At 37.8% G+C, this 23,887-nt stretch overlaps 1 protein-coding gene across 3 annotated transcripts in view; it reads left to right on the plus strand.

Annotated features, from left to right (window-relative positions):
* Nucleotides 1-10,512: 10,512 nt before the first annotated feature.
* The window catches only part of LOC126248869 (nuclear pore complex protein Nup98-Nup96-like), a 213,018-nt gene continuing 199,643 nt past the window's right edge, over nucleotides 10,513-23,887 (plus strand). For all 3 annotated transcript variants that reach the window (XM_049950313.1, XM_049950314.1, XM_049950315.1), the window contains exon 1: nucleotides 10,513-10,646. The gene's annotated coding sequence lies outside the window, so the exon portion shown is untranslated. The remainder of the gene's footprint in view (nucleotides 10,647-23,887) is intronic.

Raw genomic sequence — 23,887 nt, forward strand, 5'->3', positions numbered from 1 at the left:
TATGAAGACAGAGCCAATTATCAATAAGTCGTAACTTCAAATAAATCATTCAACATGTCTGACCACACCGGACTCAAAGTAAGGTTACAGGTTACTTATAAATGGTGGAAAAATCGAATTTTTTATGTCTTTATTAAATACTATAGTCTTTCCTGGTTACCTTGATATATACATTATAGGGTTTCAAATGAAATGACCTATATATAGCGTATTTTAAAGTTACGGGAGTTACAGTCACGTATGACGCCACATCCCCTTTATTTCTGTTGCAGAAACCAGTACTGTTTCTAAAAGAACTGTGAACTTTCTGTTTCCAGCGATTATACGTATGATACATAGTATATGTCGGTAACAGTGCAGGTTTCTAGTGTCTTTAAATGATTATCTTTGGTAGTATTTACTTTTGTTTTGATGAAGCAGTTTGTTCACATGTTAGTGGATGTTTGTTGCCCAAGTGCTAAACATATATGTGGAAGTACAAAAAAAAAAATGTTCAAATGTGTGTGAAATCTTATGGGACTTAACTGCTAAGGTCATCAGTCCCTAAGCTTGCACACTACTTAACCTAAATTATCTTAAGGACAAACACACACGACCATGCCTGAGGGAGGGCTCGAACCTCCGCCGGGACCAGCCGCACAGTCCACGACTGCAGCGCCTTAGACTGCTCGGCTAATCCCACGTGACTTGGAAGTACATATCCTTTAGTGTGCAATAAGTATGAACTATGCCATGCATCAAGAAATTCAATAAAAGGAAATTCCGTGGTAACCGGTTCACACCCTAAATTGGTCCAGGCAAATGCCGGGATGGTTCCTTTCAAAGGGCACGGCCGACTTCCTTCCCCATCCTTCCCTAATCCGATGAGACCGATGACCTCGCTGTCTGGTCTCCTTCCCCAAAACAACCAACCAACCAGTTCACAAACAAAGCATGCCACACTGTTGAAAGTAACCTGTGCATCAGTTCTTCAGGGAAGAAATGCCCACATGGCACACTTCCTGGTGATTCAAATTTTTGTGTTAACAATGATGCTGTTTATAGTGGATTTGTTGTTGTTAGTGTGGACATCTTATCTTCTTTTATAAAGGAAGTGGCGAAATGTAAACAATGTGATGATGTAGGATGTCTCGAAATAACTTAACAACAAAGTAGCAGGAAGGGTTTAGCGTCAATATTAGTTGTTATGTGTAGATCCTACGATAAATCTACCTCTAAAATGACTTCGAATATTGTGCGTAGTTCATATTACGTTAACTATGAGTTAGTATACGCAATGCGTGCAATAGGAAAAGGAAAAAAGGCTGCTCAAACGTTTGGTGGTTTGATTGACTTTCCTCCTCCTCCCAGTAGGTTCAGCAAGTACATAAAAATACTTTTAGGTGCCTTTACGGTTGTCTCTAAAGCATCTATGAAATGTGCAGTAGAAGAAACTGTAAACATCAGTGGAACCAGGGACATTGCTGTTGCACTTGATGGGACTTTGCAACGTCGATGACATCATTCCTTGAATGGTGTTGTAAGTGCTACTTTTTTGGAGAATGGAAAAGATGTTGATGCTGAGAGCTTATCTAAGTACTGCCACACCTGCCATGGTAACACTGAAGGACATACTGAACATCAGTGTACTAAGAATTATGATGGTTACAGTGAGGCGTGGAGTGTGATGGAGCTCTACAGATATTTCAGAGGTCGGTGCCTGTTTATAACGTTAGATATACGAAGTACCTAGGTGATGGGGACTCTAAAGCTTTCAATAAAATTAATCAGTTCAATGTTTATGGTGATACCTTGGTAACAAAACTGGAGTGTTGTGACATGTGCAAAAGAGGATGGGTGCTGTATTGAGGAAGCTATGAAGAGAAGTGAATGGAAAGTTGCTATCTGATGGAAAATCTCTGTCTGGCCGAGGCAGATTGACAGAAACTGAAACAGACCTTCTTCAGAGTTATTATGGACTGGCCGTTAGACGAAATGCGTCTCTGAATGATGTTACAGCAATGACAAAAGCTGTATGGGCCACCTACTTTCATAAGTTATCCACAGATGACCACCCTGTTCACAGACTTTGCCCCAAAGGTGTGGTTACAAAAAACAAAAGAAAGTGGTCAAATATATCATCATAACCATTCTCTTCCTGAGCCTGTTATGAATGAGTTAAATCAATTTTTAGAGACCTGAGTGACACTGTTTTACTTTGTAAATGTCTTCATGGGAGCACTCAGAATACAAATGAAAGTTTCAACCATTGCATATGGGAAACATTACCCAAGAGTTTTTTTGTAGGACTATCTACATTAAAAGTTTGTGTACTAGATGCAGTGATATGCTTCAATGATCAAGTGATAGAAGGTTGGGGTCCTGAGAAATTTAGGCATAAAATGTGGCTCTAATGTGGAAAGATCAATTGCTTGCATGAAGCTGAAAGATTTGCTATTCAATTTACCAAAGAAGCAAGAAGTGCTAAAAGGAATACCAAGACAAAGCTTGAAGATGAAGAAATGCTGCAGGATGAAGACTATGCTCCAGGAATGTTCTGAGGCACGATTTAATTGGACTATCATCTTGATTGGCAATTTTTTGCAAGTTGTATTTTTCAGAATTCAGGTACAAGTATTTCCTAAAGTTTACAAAGCAGTGCTCTAATTTTTTCTGTAACTTACAATAGTCCATACCCATGTAGTAGACCTAAGCTTTATTGCAGAATCAACTAATTTATAGAAAAAATAACTTTTTTATTAGGAAAAAAGTTATAAAAATCAAAATGTAAGATTTGATATTTTTTATTCTTGTAATATACATAATAGGTGGAATTAAATAGGTCTAGTACCTCAACCATCATGTCATGCATATCTGGTAAAAAATTTGGTTTCCTTCAAATGTATAACATTGAATTAAGTGGCACCTCAATCTGAGGAAACATTTTGGAAAAAAATTGCATCAATTTCTTTGTAATTTTTTAAATAACCCTAAGCAGGTTCAAAAATATTCAAAATACTTCTAATTTGTTTAGAAAGTGTGCTGCATTATCTGATATCAACAAAAAGATCTGTAAAACATATAGATTACAAACAGTGCCTGACAGAAATAGGTGTTGATTTTTACATAATACTGAGTCAGTCAGAAAAGTACCCTGTTTCCTTAAGACCTAAGATTTACTATCTTCGTTTGTCTTGAGCATTTACATTGTAGTATAAATGTCCATGACCACGAAGTGCTACTGTACTTGCCATGCTGCACCTTCTGCCTGCTGTGTTGTGTCACTGCATACACACCACAGTTTGGGGTGCGCACAGTAGATTTTTCACACAACATAAAGAGTTTATAAAAGATACAACCATTTTTCGCCAGCATGAACATCTTCAGTGGAATATAGGTCATTCTCACGAATAACCTATATTACACCTTAGGTGACATATTACTATAAGGGGAATTAGGTGAAGAGAGGCAGATGGAAGTAGTAGAGGCAGTCATTTAGTTGACGAATATGAAAAAGGGCCCAGATTCGTGTGATCTAAAATGCCTGGAAAATTACCACTAAAATGACCAGAGAAATCGATAAAATGATTTTAAAATGATATAAAAAATATAAAGTGAATTATAAAAAGAACTAGAGTAAATAAAAACTTCATGAATGTTAGAACTAAAACTACAAAACGAATAATTAATTTTTAATTACTGTGTTTTTCTTTAAGAAATCTTGTGGGGCAGCTGGTAGGAATAATGTTGTTATATAAAATGTTTGAATGTAGAAACACTGCATTTCCCGGCCGATTAACCATATGTGCGGCGGCGGGTGGAATTATGGTTGTTAAATGTTCCTATTATTTATGCTGTCTTTTGCCGTTCTCAACACTGGCTCTATAACTACAATATTGGCAACCAGAAAGTGATTAGCAAAACGTGAAGCCTGTAATTAGAATTCCTAGTGTCCACTTCATCTGAGAAACACACTTATAGCTCTGAGAAATTAGGAGATTGTCTGGGATTTATAATCAAAAAACGATTTTCTAAAAATTCTCTGTATTCTGAAAGTCACAGATCAAAAAAAAAAAAAAAAGAAAAGAAAATCCACACAATCTAACAGAGCCGTTCAGAGTCTAATGCGCTGATGCAACTATAACTGTCCAAATTAATTGTTTAATTGAATGCTCGCCATAATTTGATGATAAGGTTCATCAAACGCCATGCTAAATAATGGTAGAATGTTTGTCCCGCGGCGGCACGTGAAAATACGACATACACAAACTGAAGCTAGATAATTAAAATCATCCCCGAATTAACACTTCACTCGAAAATGATTTCATGGTTACGTGTATCTCGAGTAACTTAATACGGCATCCGAGGCTGTTTATAGCAACGATACCGACGCGACGCGACTCCCGACACAGATGGTGTGCCGTTCAGCGTCTGGAGAGAACTGGGGCCTTGCTTCCTCTCGCAGCGTTCTTATATATAAAGCCGCGGTGCGGACGGCTAAGGGAACGCCTGATCAAATCGGCTCTCCCGACTAGCCGCGGGCTAGTAATGCACCACATTAAGTTATTGAATAAATCATAGCTTCTTTTGCTGATGGCCGATGAAGCTCTCAATTTAAATGTGCATTCAACACACAGGTAAGTAATCATAATAAAAGTTTGACGTGGCTAAGGCCGGTATTACACTATCAAATTTCTTTGTCCAATATCTTTGTCAAAGATATTTGATTGTGTAATAGGGATCTTTGACAAATGTCGTCCAATATTTGATCAAATCTAGGCCGAGGCCGTATATTTGATCAAAGAAATCGCTTGTCTTCTGTTCACTGCATTCCGATATGTTACCACGCGGAGCACTAGCATCGCTGCAGCGTTGTGTCGTCTGTAGTGTTTTTATAACCATTGCCGGTAATACAATTGGTGTGTGCCGACAACTACAGAATTAATAGAGATGTCTGAATCTGATGAGGCGCTTTACAACGTGAGGCACCCTGAATACAAAAATAGATTAAGAAGATTGGAGACCTAACCTAACCTAACCTAACCTAACATAACCCTCTCCTGTAGCAAGGAATCGGAGTGTTATAGTGAGCCTGTCTTCTGAAGATGTAGCAGTTCTTAAGTGAAAATTGTGCTTTGTGATATGAGGATACACTTCATTGAGCACATACAGAAATGTATGCTCATCCATTCGTAAGTAATTGATGTACGACTTGACGCCTTCCACAGTAAGCTCACGTAACAAGTTTTGTTGAATGCTTTTATCGTGTCGTCGTAAAACCCACAGCTTCACCCGGATTAGATTAGTTTTTCGTTCCATAGATCCGTGCTGAGGAGATCCTCGTGGATGTGGAACATGTAGATTTTTTTTTAAGCTAAAATAAAAATACTAATAGTATGAATAAATACAATACATAATTTGTTTCTATTAAAAATTTCGCCAATGGAGTAGGAGTTGGCCAGTAGTAAGACTTTCAGGCTCCTTTTAAACTGATCTTTATTTCTAATTAAATTTTTTATGTTTCCTGGCAAATTATTGAAGATGAGTGTTCCTGAGTAGTGGACCCCTTTTTGAACTAAAGTAAGTGCTTTTAAGTCCTTGTGCAGATCATTTTTGTTCCTGGTATTGTATGTATGAACTGAGTTGTTTGTTGGAAAAAGAGAAAAATTATTTACGACAAATTTTATTAAGAAGCAAATATACTGAGAGGCAGTAGTTAGTATACCCAGTTCTTTGAAGAGGTTTCTGCAGGAGGTCCGTGAATTTACTCCACAAATAATACGTATTACACGCTTTTGGACCTTGAAAACTTTTGTTTGACTTCAAGATTTACCCCAAAATATTATCCCATATGACATTATGGAATGAAAGTGTGCCAGCTTTTTCATTTTTATGTTGCCTATGTCTGCTAACACTAGAATTGCAAATACAGATTTGTTAAGGCGTTTCTGCAGTTCTGTGGTGTGCTCCTCCCAACTGAATTTATTATCAAGTTGTAATCCCAGGACTTTTAAGACTGTCAACCTCGTATGTATGGTTCCATTTCCCCCCCCCCCCCCTCTTCTTTTCCGCATGTGCACACAATGCAATTGGAGTACGTAGAACTGCTGTGGTTAATAACAAGTTGTTGTCAGCCATCTTGAACTTTGACGAAAAAGTTGATGACAGTGTAATACCCCTTGTAGCGCTACATCAAAGATCTTTGTCAAATATATTGGACGGAATATTGGATGACATCTTTGATCAAATCTTTGACAAAGAAATTTGATAGTGTAATACCGGCCTAAGTTAAATATTTTGGGCGAGAGAATTAATTTAATTACACTGAACGCAGTAGACGAGCTCTGAACTTGCCCTTTGGAGATACGCTATCGCTATAGTTTTATAGTTATTCAAATGGAACTTCTCACATCTTTATAGTTATAGCGGATCTCCATTCTATTTAAATATAAACATCCTAGCCTTATTTATTGGCCTACTTAATCTATCTTGTTTCCTTAATTTTTAAGACAAAAACCACAAAATTATGAATTTCAACTAAAATCTTAATTTATGAGATCCAAAGTACTGTTTCTATTAAATTATTATGGAAAAGGAATCTAAATATAAATTTTTACGTCTCTAGCTCTTTTCTGTTGCGCCAATGATTCTTACAGAAAAACATCCAAATTTCGAAAATGGTTAAAGTTATTGAACTGACATTCAACAAATGTTGATTTAGTATTACTCCTGACATGCTAGAAACGTTTTAGGCTATTTGCTTGATTTTTAAAGTATTGCGCAACATTTGTGACGTCAGAGATAGTTACAGCGGACTGGCTGGCACACAATGGAAAGACTGATGTGAATTTACTACGGCGTGAGTAGGCTGCTTCCCTACAATCTCATTCTTTGAAGCTATACGAAAGTTGTTGTACAACCATCTTAGAGCTGTTGCAGTGTATGACAGTCAGCATGTAGAGGTTCTTGAAAGTGAGTGGATGCCTGTTTTTGGACAGTAAGCCCTTATAGTTAAAAACATCTTTCAACATTTTCTGAAACAACCAGAGTGTGCACTTCTATAGTTTCCTTTAGCTTCCAAAACGAATCTAAAAATTCAATACATGAATATTGACATTTCACAAATGGATACTATGCTTTGTACAATATCAATACAAAACATACACCTTTTTCGGTACCTATATCTGGTAAAGGTTAATAACAGTAAGTGATGCAGCAGAAATGATAGGCAGATGAACCATCAATTTATGTTCAACATGTAGAAATACATTCTTGAGCATTTTGTTCGGTTTTCCTAGAGGCACATGCATTGCTCATTCTTGCCAACACTCAAAGAATGAACTGTTGTGTCGAAGTGGACGTTAATCACAAACATGTAAGAAATGAAGTAAATTCTTAAAAATGAAATCATCCTTGAAACATATAATACAATAAGTTTCCTATATGATGAAAAACTTACAATTAAAATTACATTTCTATAGCCATAATATCTGAAATTTTAGTACTTGTGAACAATGCATAGCTCGTAAGGAAAGAAAGACCACATATCAACAAACTCCAGGCATTACTAATAAGCTATAATAAAATGAAAGGAATCTACCAATGAATGGAGTGATGAAAGTACTAAATATATATTATTCCATTAAGAGGGATGTCCCTGGTGATAGTTCCATCTTGGAAATACTGCCTTCCAAAAGCATAAAAAATCAGCATCATAGTTCCTGTATCACTAGCTGCACACATCTTCATAAACTGCAAATGGCAGTTGGCCTAACAAAACAGTTGCAAAACAAAACACACCTAAAAAAGCTTACTTACTCAAAATTTATGATTAACAGCTGCCATACAATAACTTTATGATGAAACATATTTCATTACATTTATTTTCAGTGTCTGTACGGTGTGGATGCTGATTGGTACTTGTTAACAGAAGTAGGAACTTGTCATCATTAAAACTACTACTAACCTCTTTGATCTGTTCCTTGAGCAATTGTTGTACAACAGCCTTCATTTAATTGATTTCATTATCACTACTTGATATAAGCACCATATTGGAGCAAGAGCACCTCGATAATGTGCTTTCATGAAACCAAACTGATTTGTACAGTTTGAGAGTGTTGTCTGCAGTGCATGAAGTTATCTCTCAATTTTTCCGTCGTCAACACTGAGTTGTAAATGAGCATATGTGCGTGAATGTGGTTTACCTTTAGTTCTGTGCACTGTGAGATGTTAAAGTATAGTGAATAGAATGAAAAAATGAACGATGTTCATAAGATTTTGTACCTCCTAAACGAATGAAAAACGAAAATGAAAGTGAGAGAGTGGAAAAGTATACTACTTACGATGCAATATCACAGAGAAAAGGGTGAGTGAAACTCAAATATCTCTATTAAAAATCTCAGTAACTGTAGTGATGGAAAAGATACAGACCAAACCAGTACCTCTGCTAGTTTCAAGTGCTTGTGTGTAAAGCAATCAGTATTTACCATGTCGAAAATCATGCAGGAAATAAGGTATGAGATTTTATTGAATTAATGGCAACTTGCAAAAATTATAATTCAATGATACTGTTATTCGCATAAAGGTCAATTCACAATGACTGTCATGTCAGGGTGTATTCATGCTTTCCACCATATCACTTCACACCGAGTAAATTCAAATCATGTGAACGCAAATCGCATGGCTGTCCTCAACTCTTTTCAGTCTATAGCAGATATCAAGATACAACAAAGAATAATAGGAAAGAATGAATAACAAAGACATAGAACAATGAGTGAAATCAAACATGAGAACCAAGATCTAAAGAAAACATGATGAAATGAAGTGCATATGGAGGAAGAGAACATGGCTGTCCATCAGGAGAAACTGAACTTGGATTTACATGATCATGAATGGATGGTGACATCAGCCATCAAAACTTTGTTCTCGAGAATCCGTGATGGTGTTCAGACATGGCGTGACAACCAGTGTTAGTGCCACAATTTGCGGTGTATTGTGGAATGATTCGGCGTGCCATGACGTGATGGCCAGTGTGAATTGGCCTTAACCTTCCCATATATGAAATATAACCCCACATATGTGTTGGTAAATACAGTTTGATACTGTCATCAAAATTTTTGTCATAGAGTGCTGATCCATTCCTGTCAAATAAATTAATTCTTGCGTACCAGAATTTTTCATTTTTATGTTCAATCTGTCAGTCCATCAACATCAGATAATTAAAAGCAATACAAGCACCACTGGACAAGGCATGACTGCAGGCCAGTTCGTACTGGCTGTTATGGCACCGTCAGTGCACGGCATCGTCATTTCAAGGTGTACTCAAGACTATCTGTCATGTCACGATACGTCAGATCAATTGAAGTCACGTAATCTCAACTTGCATGTCCGTCCTGAGTTGTGTTTTCGAGGGAATTCCGATTTTTGCAAGACGATTTTCAACTGTTTGTAAGTGGGAAGAGCGCTAACACAATATGGTAGCTTATGCATGAGGATGCTGGAGTCCAGATTTGTACGAAAATGACTTTTATTGGACTCAGATGGTTTGAAGCTTGCATGGATATCTTGTATATTAGAGATGAGAGACAGAAGTGGAAAAGAAAAAAAAAGTGTGCGTCTGAAAAATGTCATTACGTGATACAGAAGGGGAATTTCATGCATTATTTGCAAGGAGCTCGAGGAATCAGAATTTTATGTGTTTTAGAAACTCAGAGCACCAGGTTTTTCATTTGTTACGTTAAATAGCAACCAAAATTACTAAAAGGAATACATTGCTACGAGCTGCCATCACAATCTGTGAAAAATTGATTTGTTTAAGGTTTAGTTGTCAGTCTTCTGCAAATTTTTGTGCAATAGTTATATCTCCCTCAGTACCTTTCCCTTGAATATTTGTAAGTTTTCTTTACACCTTGTGTTTAGCTTTTAATAATTCAAGTGCCGTATTTGTACTGAGTCAGCTAGTGAAACGACGTAAATATTGATCGCTGGTGCTTGCGAAACTATTTCACACGCAATCCAGAGAGCTGCTTAACAATAAATAATGCAGCCACAAACACATAGAGTATTTAAACAAACAAGTCTAATACAATAGTTGATGCACATTTCGCAAGAGAAGCATCTTGTTACTGTAGCAGTTTCTGAAGGTTTCAGTCCCTCTCTTTATGAAAGATTCCAAATGACTAACAACGTACAAATAAATTCCACTTATTAATCAATCTGATTCTGCCCACAGTACTTTTTTCACTTCAAGTTGTAGCCATATTGCAATCTATTGCATTGGAAAATATTGAATACAGTATCGCCATGTTTAAAAATCCACTCAATAACTGTAGCAGAGGGCAAGTAAATTAATGCCATTGTGTCATAAGTTCAGACTGCTGTCTCACTGCTTCAATTAATCTTTCGCCATTTATTATAAATTTATAAAGCTTAACAAAATAAATAACAAAAATAACGAACAACAAAGACAGATTAACAATAACTGGCATGTTGACGAAGGAGGGGGGTAAGACAAAGTGTTATTATTGTGCCAGTGTGTAACACACGGAGGCCCAGCTGATTGTAACAGTGATCTCTGGACACTAACATTGAAGGCTGTATATTTCGAAAGTGTTTGTAACCGGTCGTTTCAAAAATCTGAACTTGTGAATGACAGCTTCTAAGCGAAGGTAAGAATTCCCGTGCTGTTTTGCACGTTTTTTGTTAGGTTATGTGATTCAGATTTCACTTGTGCGACGGTGGCCAGCAGGTGCGCGGGAAGAACGTGTGGATACTACGTAGATGACCGGTGTAAACAAGTCAAATGCCTGTTCATATTCACGATTAAATACCTTTTAGTTATGCAGAATTATTCTTAGTATTGTTATTATGAGTGTGCAGTTGTAAGTACACGGATACAATTTATATGCTGTTGAGAAGACAAATACTTGTTGGGGTGCGACGGTTGACACAATGTAGGGTTATATTTACGTTAGTGGATGCATCGTGTGAGGTAGAAGATATTTTCTTCGTGTTACTGTAGCATTGAAATATTAATACATCTACTTGCATTTGTGACGCAGGTTGTGCATTTCACGTCACAAAAGTGTTTCTACTTTTAACACAGAGAGCTGAAAAATATATAAAGTCACTGTCTGGAACTCATGAGTTCAGCAACATTGGCTTTACACGTAGTTGCTGATTTTGGGAAGAAAAAAACATACTAAATTGATGTATTTTTACATACTTACATTCATTGCATTGTGCAATAAATTTCTGTGGCAGCACCTCAAATAAAAAGTATCTATTGTACGGAATCGTGCTGGAAGAATAATTTCTGGTGCCCACCTTCGAATTTCACGTTGACTGTTAAAATGAAATTGGGCATACGAAGTTACGTAGACGGTTAACATTCCTTAATTTTTTATAGAGAAACTGTATTTTATTTGTAAATCTGGCACTTATTTCGCAGGTTGTGGCGGAAATAATCACGGTATATGAAAAAAGTAAATAATAAAAGAAAATGGAATGAATTGTGATATTTCGTGTAATCTGAAGAGGAATACTTAATAACATGTTACAGTGAAGATTTCATTTATAAAAAAAAACATCGTTTTGTTGTAGAAATCTTGCACCTCGTGGCTTATTTTCTCCGTTGCGAAACCGTTGTTGGGTGGGGTGAAGTAAGTCCATTTGAAGAGAGTGTACGTGTAGCAACGCAATGGAAATAAGTATGATATAAATTTAACGATGTGGTTGAGCGAAATGCGCAAGATTCAGTGACAGCATCACGAACTTACTTGACCTATGAATTGCTGATAATGGATTTTGTGCTCTTTCCGATTAGCATTTGTTAGTTGTGGCAGCTGATACTTAATGTGGTAGTTCTCAGCTTTTGCCGTAATTCAATGTTACCTTCGTTGACAGTCGATATTTTCGAATTCGTACATAGTTTTGTGTTGTTACTGAATTGGTACATGATAAAATGCCAGTTGTCAGGTGTCTACTTAGTGTAGCAAATGAGTCTTTCCAATAAAATTACTAGGAAAGTTATTTATTCTTTACGTTAATTTGCATAGATTGGTACTTCCACAAGTTAAGTCAGCCTTCGAAATGGCACTGGTAACAGTTGAAGTGTTTAGGATACAAACATGCTTCATGCAAGGACATGAGGCATCAGTGAGGATAAACTTGAAATAAATTATTTGCTTGGGTGTCTAATAAGAATTAAAAAAAATAATAAAAAAGAATGTATTGACAGATTAATGTAAAATCAAATTGTAAATGTCCAACTAAACTGGCAACTTCATATGATACTCTTATCCAGCTCAACTTGTGTGCAGTTGCTATCAACTTTGACTGGACAGTGAATCTGAACTCCCCCCTTTTTTTTTTTTCTATTAAGCCCCATGATGTTTATGGATTTGTTGTTGTTGTCTTCAGTCCTGAGACTGGTTTGATGCAGCTCTCCATGCTACTCTATCCTGTGCAAGCTCCTTCATCTCCCAGTAGGTACTGCAGCCTACATCCTTCTGAATCTACGTAGTGTATTCATCTCTTGGTCTCCCTCTATGACTTTTACCCTCCACGCCGCCCTCCAATACTAAATTGGTGATCCCTTGATGCCTCAGAACATGTCCTACCAACCAATCCCTTCTTCTAGTAAAGTTGTGCCACAAACTCCTCTCCAATTCTATTCAATACCTCCTCATTAGTTATGTAATCTACCCACCTAATCTTCATCATTCTTCTGTAGCACCACATTTTTAAAGTTTCTATTCTGTTCTTGTCCAAACTATTTATCGTCCATGTTTTACTTCCATATATGGCTACACTCCATACAAATACTTTCAGAAACGACTTGCTGACTCTTAAATTTATACTCGATGTTAACAAATTTCTCTTCTTCAGAAACGCTTTTCTTGCCTTTGCCAGTCTACATTTTATATCCTCTCTGCTTCGACCATCATCTGCTATTTTGCTCCCCAAATAGCAAAACTCCTCTACTAATTTAAGTGTCTCATTTCCCAATCTAATTCCCTCCGCATCATCTCAGTTAACTCAACTACATTCCATTATCCTCGTTTTGCTTTTGTTGATGTTCATCTTATATCCTCCTCTCAAGACAGTGCCCATTCAGTTCAACTGCTCTTCAAAGTCCTTTGCTGTCTCTGGCAGAATTAAGGTGTCATCGGCGAACCTCAATTTTTTTATTTCTTCTCCATGGATTTTAATACCTACTCCGAATTTTTCTTTTGTTTCCTTTATTGCTAGCTCAATATACAGATTGAATAACATCGGGGATAGATTACAACCCTGTCTCACACCCTTCTCAACCACTGCTTCCCTTTCATATCCCTCTACTCTTATAATTGCCATCTGGTTTCTGTACAAATTGTAAATAGCCTTTCACTCCCTGTATTTTACCCCTGCCATCTTCAGAATATGAAAGAGAGTATTTCAGTCAACATTGTCTACAGCTTTCTCTTAGTCTACAAATGCTAGAAATGTAGGTTTGCATTTTCTTAATGTAGCTTCTAAGATAAGTTGTAGGGTCAGTATTGCCTCACGTGTTCCAATATTTCTATGGAATCCAAACTGATCTCCCCCGAGGTCCACTTCTACCAGTTTTTCCATTCGTCTGTAAAGAATTCGCGTTAGTATTTTGCAGCCATGACTTATTACACTGATGGTTCAGTAATTTTCACATCTGTCAACACCTGCTTTCTTTGGGATTGGAATTATTATATTCTTCTTGAAGTCTGAGGGTATTTCGCCTGATTCATAAATTTTGCTCAGCAGATGGTAGAGTTTTGTCAGGACTGGCTCTCCCAAGGCTGTCAGTAGCTCTAATGGAATGTTGTCTACTCCAGGGGCCTTGTTTCGACTTGGGTCTTGTATCATTCCCCCAACATACAGGACAGATTGGATATTCAAGTGCTAGGTTTTGTGATACAGTGACCTGTGATTGTGTACAGCCAAATCAGAAATTTGAATGTGATGCATAACGTATTTTGAAAGTATTAGCCACTTCTGGGCACATATGGTGTGAACAATTAATGTATTGAACTACAAATTGCTGCTTAGGCCTAATACATTCACTTTCACAGTTTGGTGTCATTATTAGGAGTGAAAAGGTCAGGAATGTCATATTGTATGGGAATTTTTAAAATGTGTAAGTCTTTAAAACTGCAACTTATGATAATGGACTGTTAACTTCAGAGGCTGTTGAGATGGATAACCCAACTTTGTACAGAGAATCTTCTAGTAAAATAGTTTATATCCAGCACAGCATTTATCCTGTAGTTGAGTCAATTACATAACACGTCATTCACACTTCACAGCTGAAAGCTGGCAACAGCACTTGTGGCGAGGGATCATCTTGTGCCAGTGTAACTATAGTTACCACAGGCTGTCAAATGGGGTGTATGACAGGTTGTACACAAGCTGAAGTCTTAAGTCGAAGCAGTTACTCATTGTACTGACTTAATGGTTCAAAGAACATTCCTTGAAGTTTGTGTTTGCTTAAAACAGATTTATCACCTGTTGTGGACCTGGACAACTACAGATGGAGCCAACATTATTCAACAAATTTTGAAGCAGCACCAGTATCAAGATACAGTTTCATGTCGCACAAAATTATTATTTTGTAATATTACTATTTGACAAAAGTTTTGTGAAGATGACCATCCTTTAACTGTTGTGTTGATGTTCAGGGAGCTAATGAAGATGGATTATTTGAGACCTACCACCTGCAAAACGTAACTTTTGATAGTGTGCACTCACACATGTTGCGGCCACACTAGTGTGCGTTTATTGTTAGACCTTATTGATTTGTTATATTTTACTTCCTGTATTCAGATTTTAAGTCCAGACTGTGCGGTTTTTGTTGCTTGCTTGCTTGCTTTCTTTATTGACTGCCACTCATGTATGATCCCTGCACAAGGGTGTTTGGTGTGTTTCAACTCAAACATGGGTATGGGATGTATGTGAAATGTGCTTTTGGCTGGCTGGTTTCTATGCTATACCTGCAAGATGTTGGTGTGCATATCTTCCCAACACTGGGCAGCATATGACGTTCATTAAACGTTAGGTGCTAACATTTGTTTCTGTGCGATCAAGTTCAATCTGGAAGACGTGCCCAAAAAATGTTAAAATATCCTAATAGATGGATTGGTGGAGAAATTAATTTTATTGGCCTCCACATAAACTGATAAATGTTCTTTGGACTTTTTGATGAGGTATACTTTAAAATATTTTTTCCTTTGTAGTGTAAGACTAATGTAAGAACTTGATTATGTAGTACATTGTAACATTCAGGTGCAGGCACCCTGTACTCCTACAATGGAGATGAATGAGTAAGGTGAAAATTTCTTGATCTGGCCCAGAGATGGAATTTATATGAAAGAAGTTCTTGTTGAACAATAACATAAACCATAACTTGAGTGGCAGAGTAGTTGTTGAATATTTTCTTATGGTACTGTGTGGTTAATTCTGATGGAGAATCTGTGGAGGATAAAGGGGTAGCCTACCCCAATACTGCACAATTTTTTGGGAAGTTAATAACACTACTGCTGTGAATTGCTTACTACATTAACCTGTGTACTTCATGAAGCACAGCTGCTTCCAGGTTTTGGCTTACTATTAGAGGACTCTCATTTCAAAGACTTCAGTAAAAGGTTTATAGGAGATTTGTTCCTTAGTTTTAACTTGTTAACAAATTTGCAGTTGAATTATCAAGTCATATTTGTGGTAGACAATACAAAGGTAAGATGTCCAAAAATAGTAGTTGCGGAAGAAAAAATGCTTAGTATATTGAAAGATGTGTGATGAAAGGTATGTGAACAGCTGACATCATAGGCATGTCATAAGAAATTTTAGTATGTCATATGGAAAAAATTACTAAGGAAGTGTTGTGCAAGATAGTTGTCATACTTGATTTCTTACCTAATCAGATTTGAATGAATTTGAGCTATATTTTTACAATTTTAAATAGAATTTAACTGATTTTGTCTATTTGTTACTGCGCATGAGACTTAGATCCAGCATTCAATACCAGAAATAAGATGCCAAGAAATTGTGTGAAAGGTGATGGTCTCACCTCAAAGGAAGGTGGATTTCTTCTGCTGGAAAGGCTGTAATAAGTGTTTCCTTGGTTGCAGAATGGATTGTACTTATTAACAACCCTACAAAAGACAGGACAATAATTTGTGAATACAATGCAATCCTCCCATTCTTTAACTACTATGTTTCTCCAGAAGTCACTGACTACAGAAGTTTCATCAAGGCTTAGTGCCTAAACAAGATGCTGTGGGGGTGCGAAGTAAAACATTGTGTACACGCGGGCGTGTGTGTGTTCTTAACAATTAAATTACATTGTTGTAATTCAGTCACCAGTTAGTGGTGAAACGGTGTAACAATGCAATTTTTCTTTAAAACAATTGGGTGAGCTAATTTTCTTCTTTGGATTGTTGGCATAAAAGAATTGTGAAATAAACGTTTCATCTTTAAGTAATGCAAGGAATGAAATTTTCTAGTTTCCAAGTTAAAAGGATGTTCAGTAACTCTGTACACAGCCAGTGGTCATACTATTTAAACCACATATTAGAAGTGGAGTAGGCAGTGTTAATTTACATTGATTTGAATGCTTGCTTGTTCTTCCACTTCCTGATTATGAAGATAGGACGTTTAATTTCTAATCCATTCTGGTACACCAAAGAAACAATGGGGGAAAATACTTGCCGACATAGTGATTTGACTTGAACTTCATTGCTATTAGTTACTGTAGTGTTAAACCAGAAATGCTTCTGTAGATAAATAATATTCAGTCACCTGCAGTGTCCAGAATGTTGACTGGCAAAATCTGTGGCATTTTGTAAATTATTTCATATAAGAGCATTTAATTTCTTGCAGATTGAGTATTACACATTCCTGTATCTTCTAGGTGCAGAAAGTGCTTTATATGCCAGTAATGAAACCATAACCCTTACAAACCTCACAGTATGAAGTAACTTGTTAGGTATCCTGCAGCTAATGGACTTCCTAACACTGTAAAACTAATATTGCAAGGATTAGCAAATGTTACTTTGGATATGTTCACATTTACATCAAGAGTAATTATTGTAGTGATTATATTGGCAGTAATGGTTAGAAAAATCAAAGGAATTTAAAGTTCTGTTGGACATGAAGGGAAAGAGCAGCTTTAAAATTTAACAGACATGCTGCTGTAGATGTTGTGTACAAACCCCATCATTTTTAAGTATTGTAATCATTACACAATAAATGACAAAATGAATGTTGAGGATGATTTGTGCCACACAGTAAGATTAGGGGAGTAGATTGATACATTTGTAGGACTGAGCTCATTGTGCTAAAACAATCTTTATTAAGTTCCTGAATTTCAAATTGTGCAAGCAATTCAACTTCGGGTGTTCAGAATCTGAGAAGAAATTTGACCGTGCATTGTCTTCAGAGCGAATGCTGTACCAGACATCAGAACTTGACACAACGTGACCAGCCCAGTGTCGATAATCAGCAATGGTGCGAATGTCAGAATTGCTGAAGATGAAAGACAAACTGAAGGCACAAATGATTTTGTACTAGGACAGATCTGAGTAACTGATTTTAACTATTAAATGTTCTCACATCCTCACTTCAACACAACTGGCTGACAATTTTATATTTCAAACACACTATAAAACATGCAGTTGACCAACAATTTAGCAGAGAGTGAGAGTGAGAGTGAGAGTGAGAGTGAGAGTGAGAGTGAGAGTGAGAGTGAGAGTGAGAGTGAGAGTGTGTGTGTGTGTGTGTGTGTGTGTGTGTGTGTGTGTGTGTGTGTGTGTACTGCTGACAAAGGCCTTAATGGCCGAAAGCTAGAATTGTGTGAAATTTTTTTGTTGTGCGTATCGCGACCCAGCGTCTCTGCTATACGGTGAGTAGCAACTTTCCTTCTCTGGTAGTGTTACATTCCATCCTGGATTTTCCATTGTTTGACCAACAATTTAAGTATTTCATAAAAAAAATCCATTCACTGATCACAATTACGCTATTCAAGAAAATAAAATTGTGGCATCAATCCGTATTAAATGTCTCAACAGACAATGCAATTAGTTATTATAGCACAGTTTGTTATCAATATCTGAATAATCATTGTATGCATTCTCACACAAACACAACCATCTAGTGATACTGGTTAACACACTGGTTAGTCACCCAAGTTAAAATCCAGAACCAACATCCATAAGAAAGTTGCAGATATTACCACATGTATAGTTAGCACAAATTGTTACTATGAATTTGTAAAAACACTAGCATCCACTCACTAAGCTACACCTAAGCTGATTCTTTACCCATTGTGCTCATTCAGTGTTCATTAACTTCAGTGATGATACCATTACAACTAAGGCAGTAGCCATTTGTCATATGATACTGCTTACATGTATTGGACAATAACCCTCTTAACCTAAGATGGCACTAGGCATAGCTAATATGTTTTCAGGGATATAGCCCTTCTATAAACAGACATTTCAGTCTGGTCAGTACTTAGAATATAATCAGAGCAGCTCTAGCTGAAGAATTTTGTAGTTAACAGCACAAGAAACTGTGACCAAAGCAGTGAACAGGGGTAATGAACAAACTTGCTCCTTACAGTCTGTTAGATCTGTTGATAAGTTTGTAGCATTTTTCACAAGTGTAGTAAACACAACAGATATAAATAAGACTTCAGTCGTCAACAATACACTATCCCTCAGAATTTACAACAGTGTGCAAACACTGAGTAACTTTACGATTCTGCAATTGTAAAAATTGCATATTACTGAGGCAAAGCACTTGTCAAGCCATGTTTGGAGCACATTTTCATCCGGAAAGTTAGTTCCTTGAATGTTTCATATAGTGTAGAATAGGTGAAAATCTGTGGACACAAGATTAGGTGAATAAGGTGGGTGTGGAATGACTTTGCAACCGAACTCCTGTCCGATGTTTTTTGTCAGTCTAGCAGAATGCGGGCAGGTGTTATCCTTGCATCACTTCACAAAATCTTCCCAGTCATTCTTGGAGTACATCTGCAAGAAGTATCAGCTGTTGACAGTAAATGTCAGCAGTGGTAGCTACACCTTGGGGAAGCAATTTGTAGTACACCACACCATTGTAGTTCCACCAGATGTGTAACATCTTTTGTGGTTGCACACAGGTATTTGTATGAGAAGTTGCTGCTTTGTTTGGGCTCAACCATTCCTTTCTTTTCCTTATGTTGGCATAAAGACACCATTTTTCATCACTGGTAGTGACAATAGAATAGGAATGGTTGGTGCTGTTTGTGAACCAGTTGAGGATAAACAAGCAGAGATGCACGTATGCCCCCCTCAGATTTTTGTGATTTTGGCTTAGAACATGAGGTACCCATACATCCAATTTTTGAACCTTCCCCATTGCATGCAAATGTCGCCTGATGGTGGAGTGATCACAGTTCATTACATATGCTAATTAAGTACACTGAAGTGGATTGTTATGGATTAGTGCATTGGAATGATCTTCATTGAACCCCGAAGCTTTTCCTGAACATTGAGTCACCCGTGTCAAAATGATCCTCCTTAAATGAGGAAACCATTTTCTTTCCATGCTGTGTCTAATGACATTATACCCATACACAGCATAAATTTTGTGGCTGCCTCTGCTGCTGTCACACCTCTGAACGTGGAGGAATATGTCTGAAACATTCAGGTTTCTCCACTTGGCACTCCGTGTTGTAGTGTCCACAGGGCCACACACTATCCCCAAATGACAATATGGAAACTCAGAAACTGCGAACAACATAAAAAATGACAATTGGTAATTGAACTGATAGCAGCAGGAATACCTACATGCAAAACAAAAATGCTACGAATTTGTGCGCCAATATATCTGCAATACTTAAGATGCCAGAAATTCCAATATGCAAATGACGTTGGAACTTCATTGAAGACCTTTGTGAGTGCGAACACCACCTTACAAACAGCCACACTAAACTCTCTGAATATTTTCAGACATTGTTTGTTAGCTCTAATGTTTCTAAAACAGAAATGTCTTTTCCACCTATAAATAATCATCTAAAAATTCAGGAAAGATCCACAATTTAGTGCTCTTGGCATAGTCAAGCAAAACGATAAGCCAAAATACCTTGGTGTCACAGAACACTGACGCATCATAAACACCTTGCCATTGTAGCTAAGAAGGTACAAACGAGAGTGAACCTGGTAAGGAAGCTGGCATGTAGTAGGGATGGGCTATGTTCGCGCTCGAGAAACGCGCAATGCGAAGGCAATTTCTCGACAATTTCTCGGGTACGCTCGAGAAGTTGACAGTGCTGCGCTCTCTGAGAAATTGCGCAAACCTTCAGTAAACGAAGCACTGAGCAGCAGCGGTCGTACTCGTCGTACGCACTTGCTCGGAAAACTTTGAAATTCTATGATTGATATCAACTGTACTACCGTTATTAATGTGTACTGAAGTATTAGTACATGTCTCATAAGACAAAAATCATAGTTGTTGTTTAAAACAAAGCACAGAATTCGCATAAAACAGAAGCTTTAATCTTACAAAATAAATTACCTTGTACATTCTGTATGTATGTATGTATGCATGCATGCATGCTTAAACGTAAAAGAGAAGTGCTATAGCCTTTTATATACAGAAACTGCGTACATGCGTTTACTTACTGAAGAAAGAAAGAAAACAAAAGTTGTTCAGCAGAAGGCATTTTTACATCCCATTGCTATACTGCTGTCGATTTTTGTTTAGAAATAAGATTTTATTAGCCAATTGGCCTTGTAGTCTGCTTCTTTGTTTGTTTATAGGTAGTCCTTTCTTCGAAAATATTCTTTCACTGGGAACAGAAGTTGCAGGTATTGCAAGATATTTTTTGCCACGACAGCTAGACCTGGGTAACTGTTTTCATTTTTTTTCCCAGTAGTGTAAAGGATTATCCGTGCGTTGTAGGTACGATTCTTCCAAATATCGTTGTACCTCCAGGTCTATGCTATCGCAACCGCTTTTCATTAGATTTTTATTGGAAACCTCTTCATCGAAAGAAGCCCATAACGAACTACTGGCGTTTTGTACGAAATGGTACTCGTGGCTAGTGGCGTTAGCAGCCGAATGAGTAGATCGTGCGGTCTCTACCACGTTTGTGCACTTCGCAATTAGGCTTGCAACGGCATGTTTTGAATGAATGGGATTCGCAAATGGTAACGTTTTGAATGTTGGGTCGAGAACTGTGGCGACGGCATGTACTTTGTTTGTTTCTATTAATCCTAGCCGGACTATTAGTGAGTTGTGCAGATGTTGCTGTAGCTCTTGCGCTGTCGTGGTAGCCCACTTCCCATTGCATACGGTTATGACTAGCTGTCTGATTATTGGAATAGCTTTCGAAAGAGAGGTACGGTTTTCAGTTGAGATTTCAGTTGTTACCATTTCAAATGGCTCTAGTACACATAAACATTCGCTCAAAATTCGCCATTCGTCAGCTGTGAGGTTCTCTACACCTGAATACAAAGTTGATAAACAGGCTGCAATGCATTCCTTTTGCTCCACTCGACGTTGTATCATATAAAACGTACTGTTGCATCGGGTTTCGGTTTCCTGAATCGATTTATGAACAGGTATTTTCATTAGATCCTGGATCTCATGGAGTTCTTCATTAGCATTGCAACTTGTTTTAAAATAGCTAACAATTTTTCTGGCCTTTTCCTGCATTATGCAGAGCTCACTGTTGCTGTTCAAAGAACTTTGCACAACTAAATTGATTGTGTGTGCTAAACAAGGCACATGTTGCATATCTATGTTGCCACTGTGAATAAGTTGTACGGCTGCCATCATATTACTGGCGTTGTCAGTTGTGATGCTTACAACTTTGTTTTCAATGTTCCGTTCTGAAATCACGTTATCTAAAGCCTCACTAATATTTAGCGCTGTGTACTTTCCCGGGAAACGGAATGTCTCGAGAGCTAAAGCTTTCAGACACCAATTAATGTTAATGAAATGGCCAGTTACAGCAAAATATGCCTTACTACTGAGTGAGGTCCAAATATCGGCCGTTAAAGAAAGACAAGTAGAGTCTTTCACGGCCAAGTTTACAGCCTCTTTCTGTTTATGGTAATCGTCATCAATCATGAGGCGCAACTTTTTTCGATTTGGTATCGAGTATTATGGGTCCAACAGTGAAACAAAACGTCGAAAACCAGTGTCCTCGACGATTGAAAGCGGTTGAAAATCGTCTGTTATCACGGCCACTAGTGCTTCATCTAGCTGTTGTTGCCATTTACTTCCCTCTAGGAAGAGCAACGTAAGATTTAGATCAGTGCTCCTGCGAGGGGATACGTTATGCTCGGAACTAGTCCAATAAAATTACATATCGTATCGTGCAAAAGCTAGGATGGTATAGGTTTGATTTTGGGGTATGTCGTATGTTATCGGAGTACGATTAAAAAATCAATGTTTTTTAAGCGTGGCGGATCGCTTCGGACACTATCCGAACTTTTGCACGGAATTCACCTTTTGTACCATACGTACCCGGATATTTTGTCTGCTTCGCACTATTGGAAGAATGAGCCTCTGTTTCCGCGGACGTCGCTGTTTTATTGCTCGATAAATTGTGGAGTTTAAGATGTTTAATTGTGCCCGTTGTATTTTTTGATACATTACGGAGATTTTTACTACGAATGTTGCAAGTAACGTTATCTCCATCCTCCGTAAAGTATTGCCAGCACCATGACGTTCGGTTTCGAGTGTACATATTGATTTGAATAATAATAACGAGCACAGCGAGCAGCGAGCGTGTTTGTCTAGCGGCGGCGTTCAATTCATAAAACAGCGGCGCGGCGTATGTTGTCGCAGCCAACTGGCGCGCAGCGGCACACGCCGCCGAGCCATTTCTCGTGAGCCTCTCGAGATTTGCTTGAGAACTAGAGGCTCGAGAAATTCTCGGTGCGCTCGAGTCGCCGCGCCTCGCCATCCCATCACTGGCATGTAGCACATGGGGAGGGAATAAGTCAGATCTCTGTGGAGCATCCCTTGCGGTGGTATATTCTGCAGCAGTTTGGCTGTGAAGTGCTCATGTGAAGAAAGTTGATGTACATTTGAATGCAGCTATGAGAACCGTTAGTGGCACAGTCAGATCTACATCTACATGGTAGGTGCCAATACTATCGAACATCTGTCCAGCTCGTCTTTGTCAAAAGGTGGCACTCTAAAACTTTGCCAACAAGTTCCGATGAATGAATCAATTACTCTACATGAAGATTTACTCTATTTACCTAGGAAGCACCTCAGGTCCAGAAGACCAGCATATGGAGGAGTCCAAATGCTTTCCACTGGGTTCAAGCATGATGCTGAGTGGAAACGTCCCTGGCAAGCAACTGAAATCCAGAACCATGAATTTATTAACTCAACTGTTAAATTTCAAGGCTTCCATCATCATAGAGAGTTGGGAGTGCAGATAACGGACTGCAAATACAACGTGCACCATTGGGGCTTTAGCACTGACATTACATGTGACTGTGGTGACATTCAGTGAGCCACATTGAGTGTCCTAACAGATGTTTCCATGGTGGCATAGAGTCTACATGAACCGTCCAACAGCACACTCAACTAGACTGTGTGTTGAGATACACTTGTGTAGCCTGGGAAGTTTAATTATTATATTGTGTAAATAGTTGCACATCTGTTTACTACTACTACTTCTTTTTGTGTTACTACCACTACTGATAATAATATGCCAAAACACACAAGGACAGTACTTAAGCTAGACACTGAACGACAGTACCAACAAAAAAAGTGCAATCAAAACACTGCTAACAAAATTTAAAAACTTAATAAAATACAGCCAGCTAAAACCCATTGTTCAATTGGACATGGCTTTCATAAACAGCATGTCCTCAGACAATGCAGACGG

Source organism: Schistocerca nitens, chromosome 3 (assembly GCF_023898315.1).
Source record: "Schistocerca nitens isolate TAMUIC-IGC-003100 chromosome 3, iqSchNite1.1, whole genome shotgun sequence".
NCBI classification, from domain to species: domain Eukaryota; kingdom Metazoa; phylum Arthropoda; class Insecta; order Orthoptera; family Acrididae; genus Schistocerca; species Schistocerca nitens.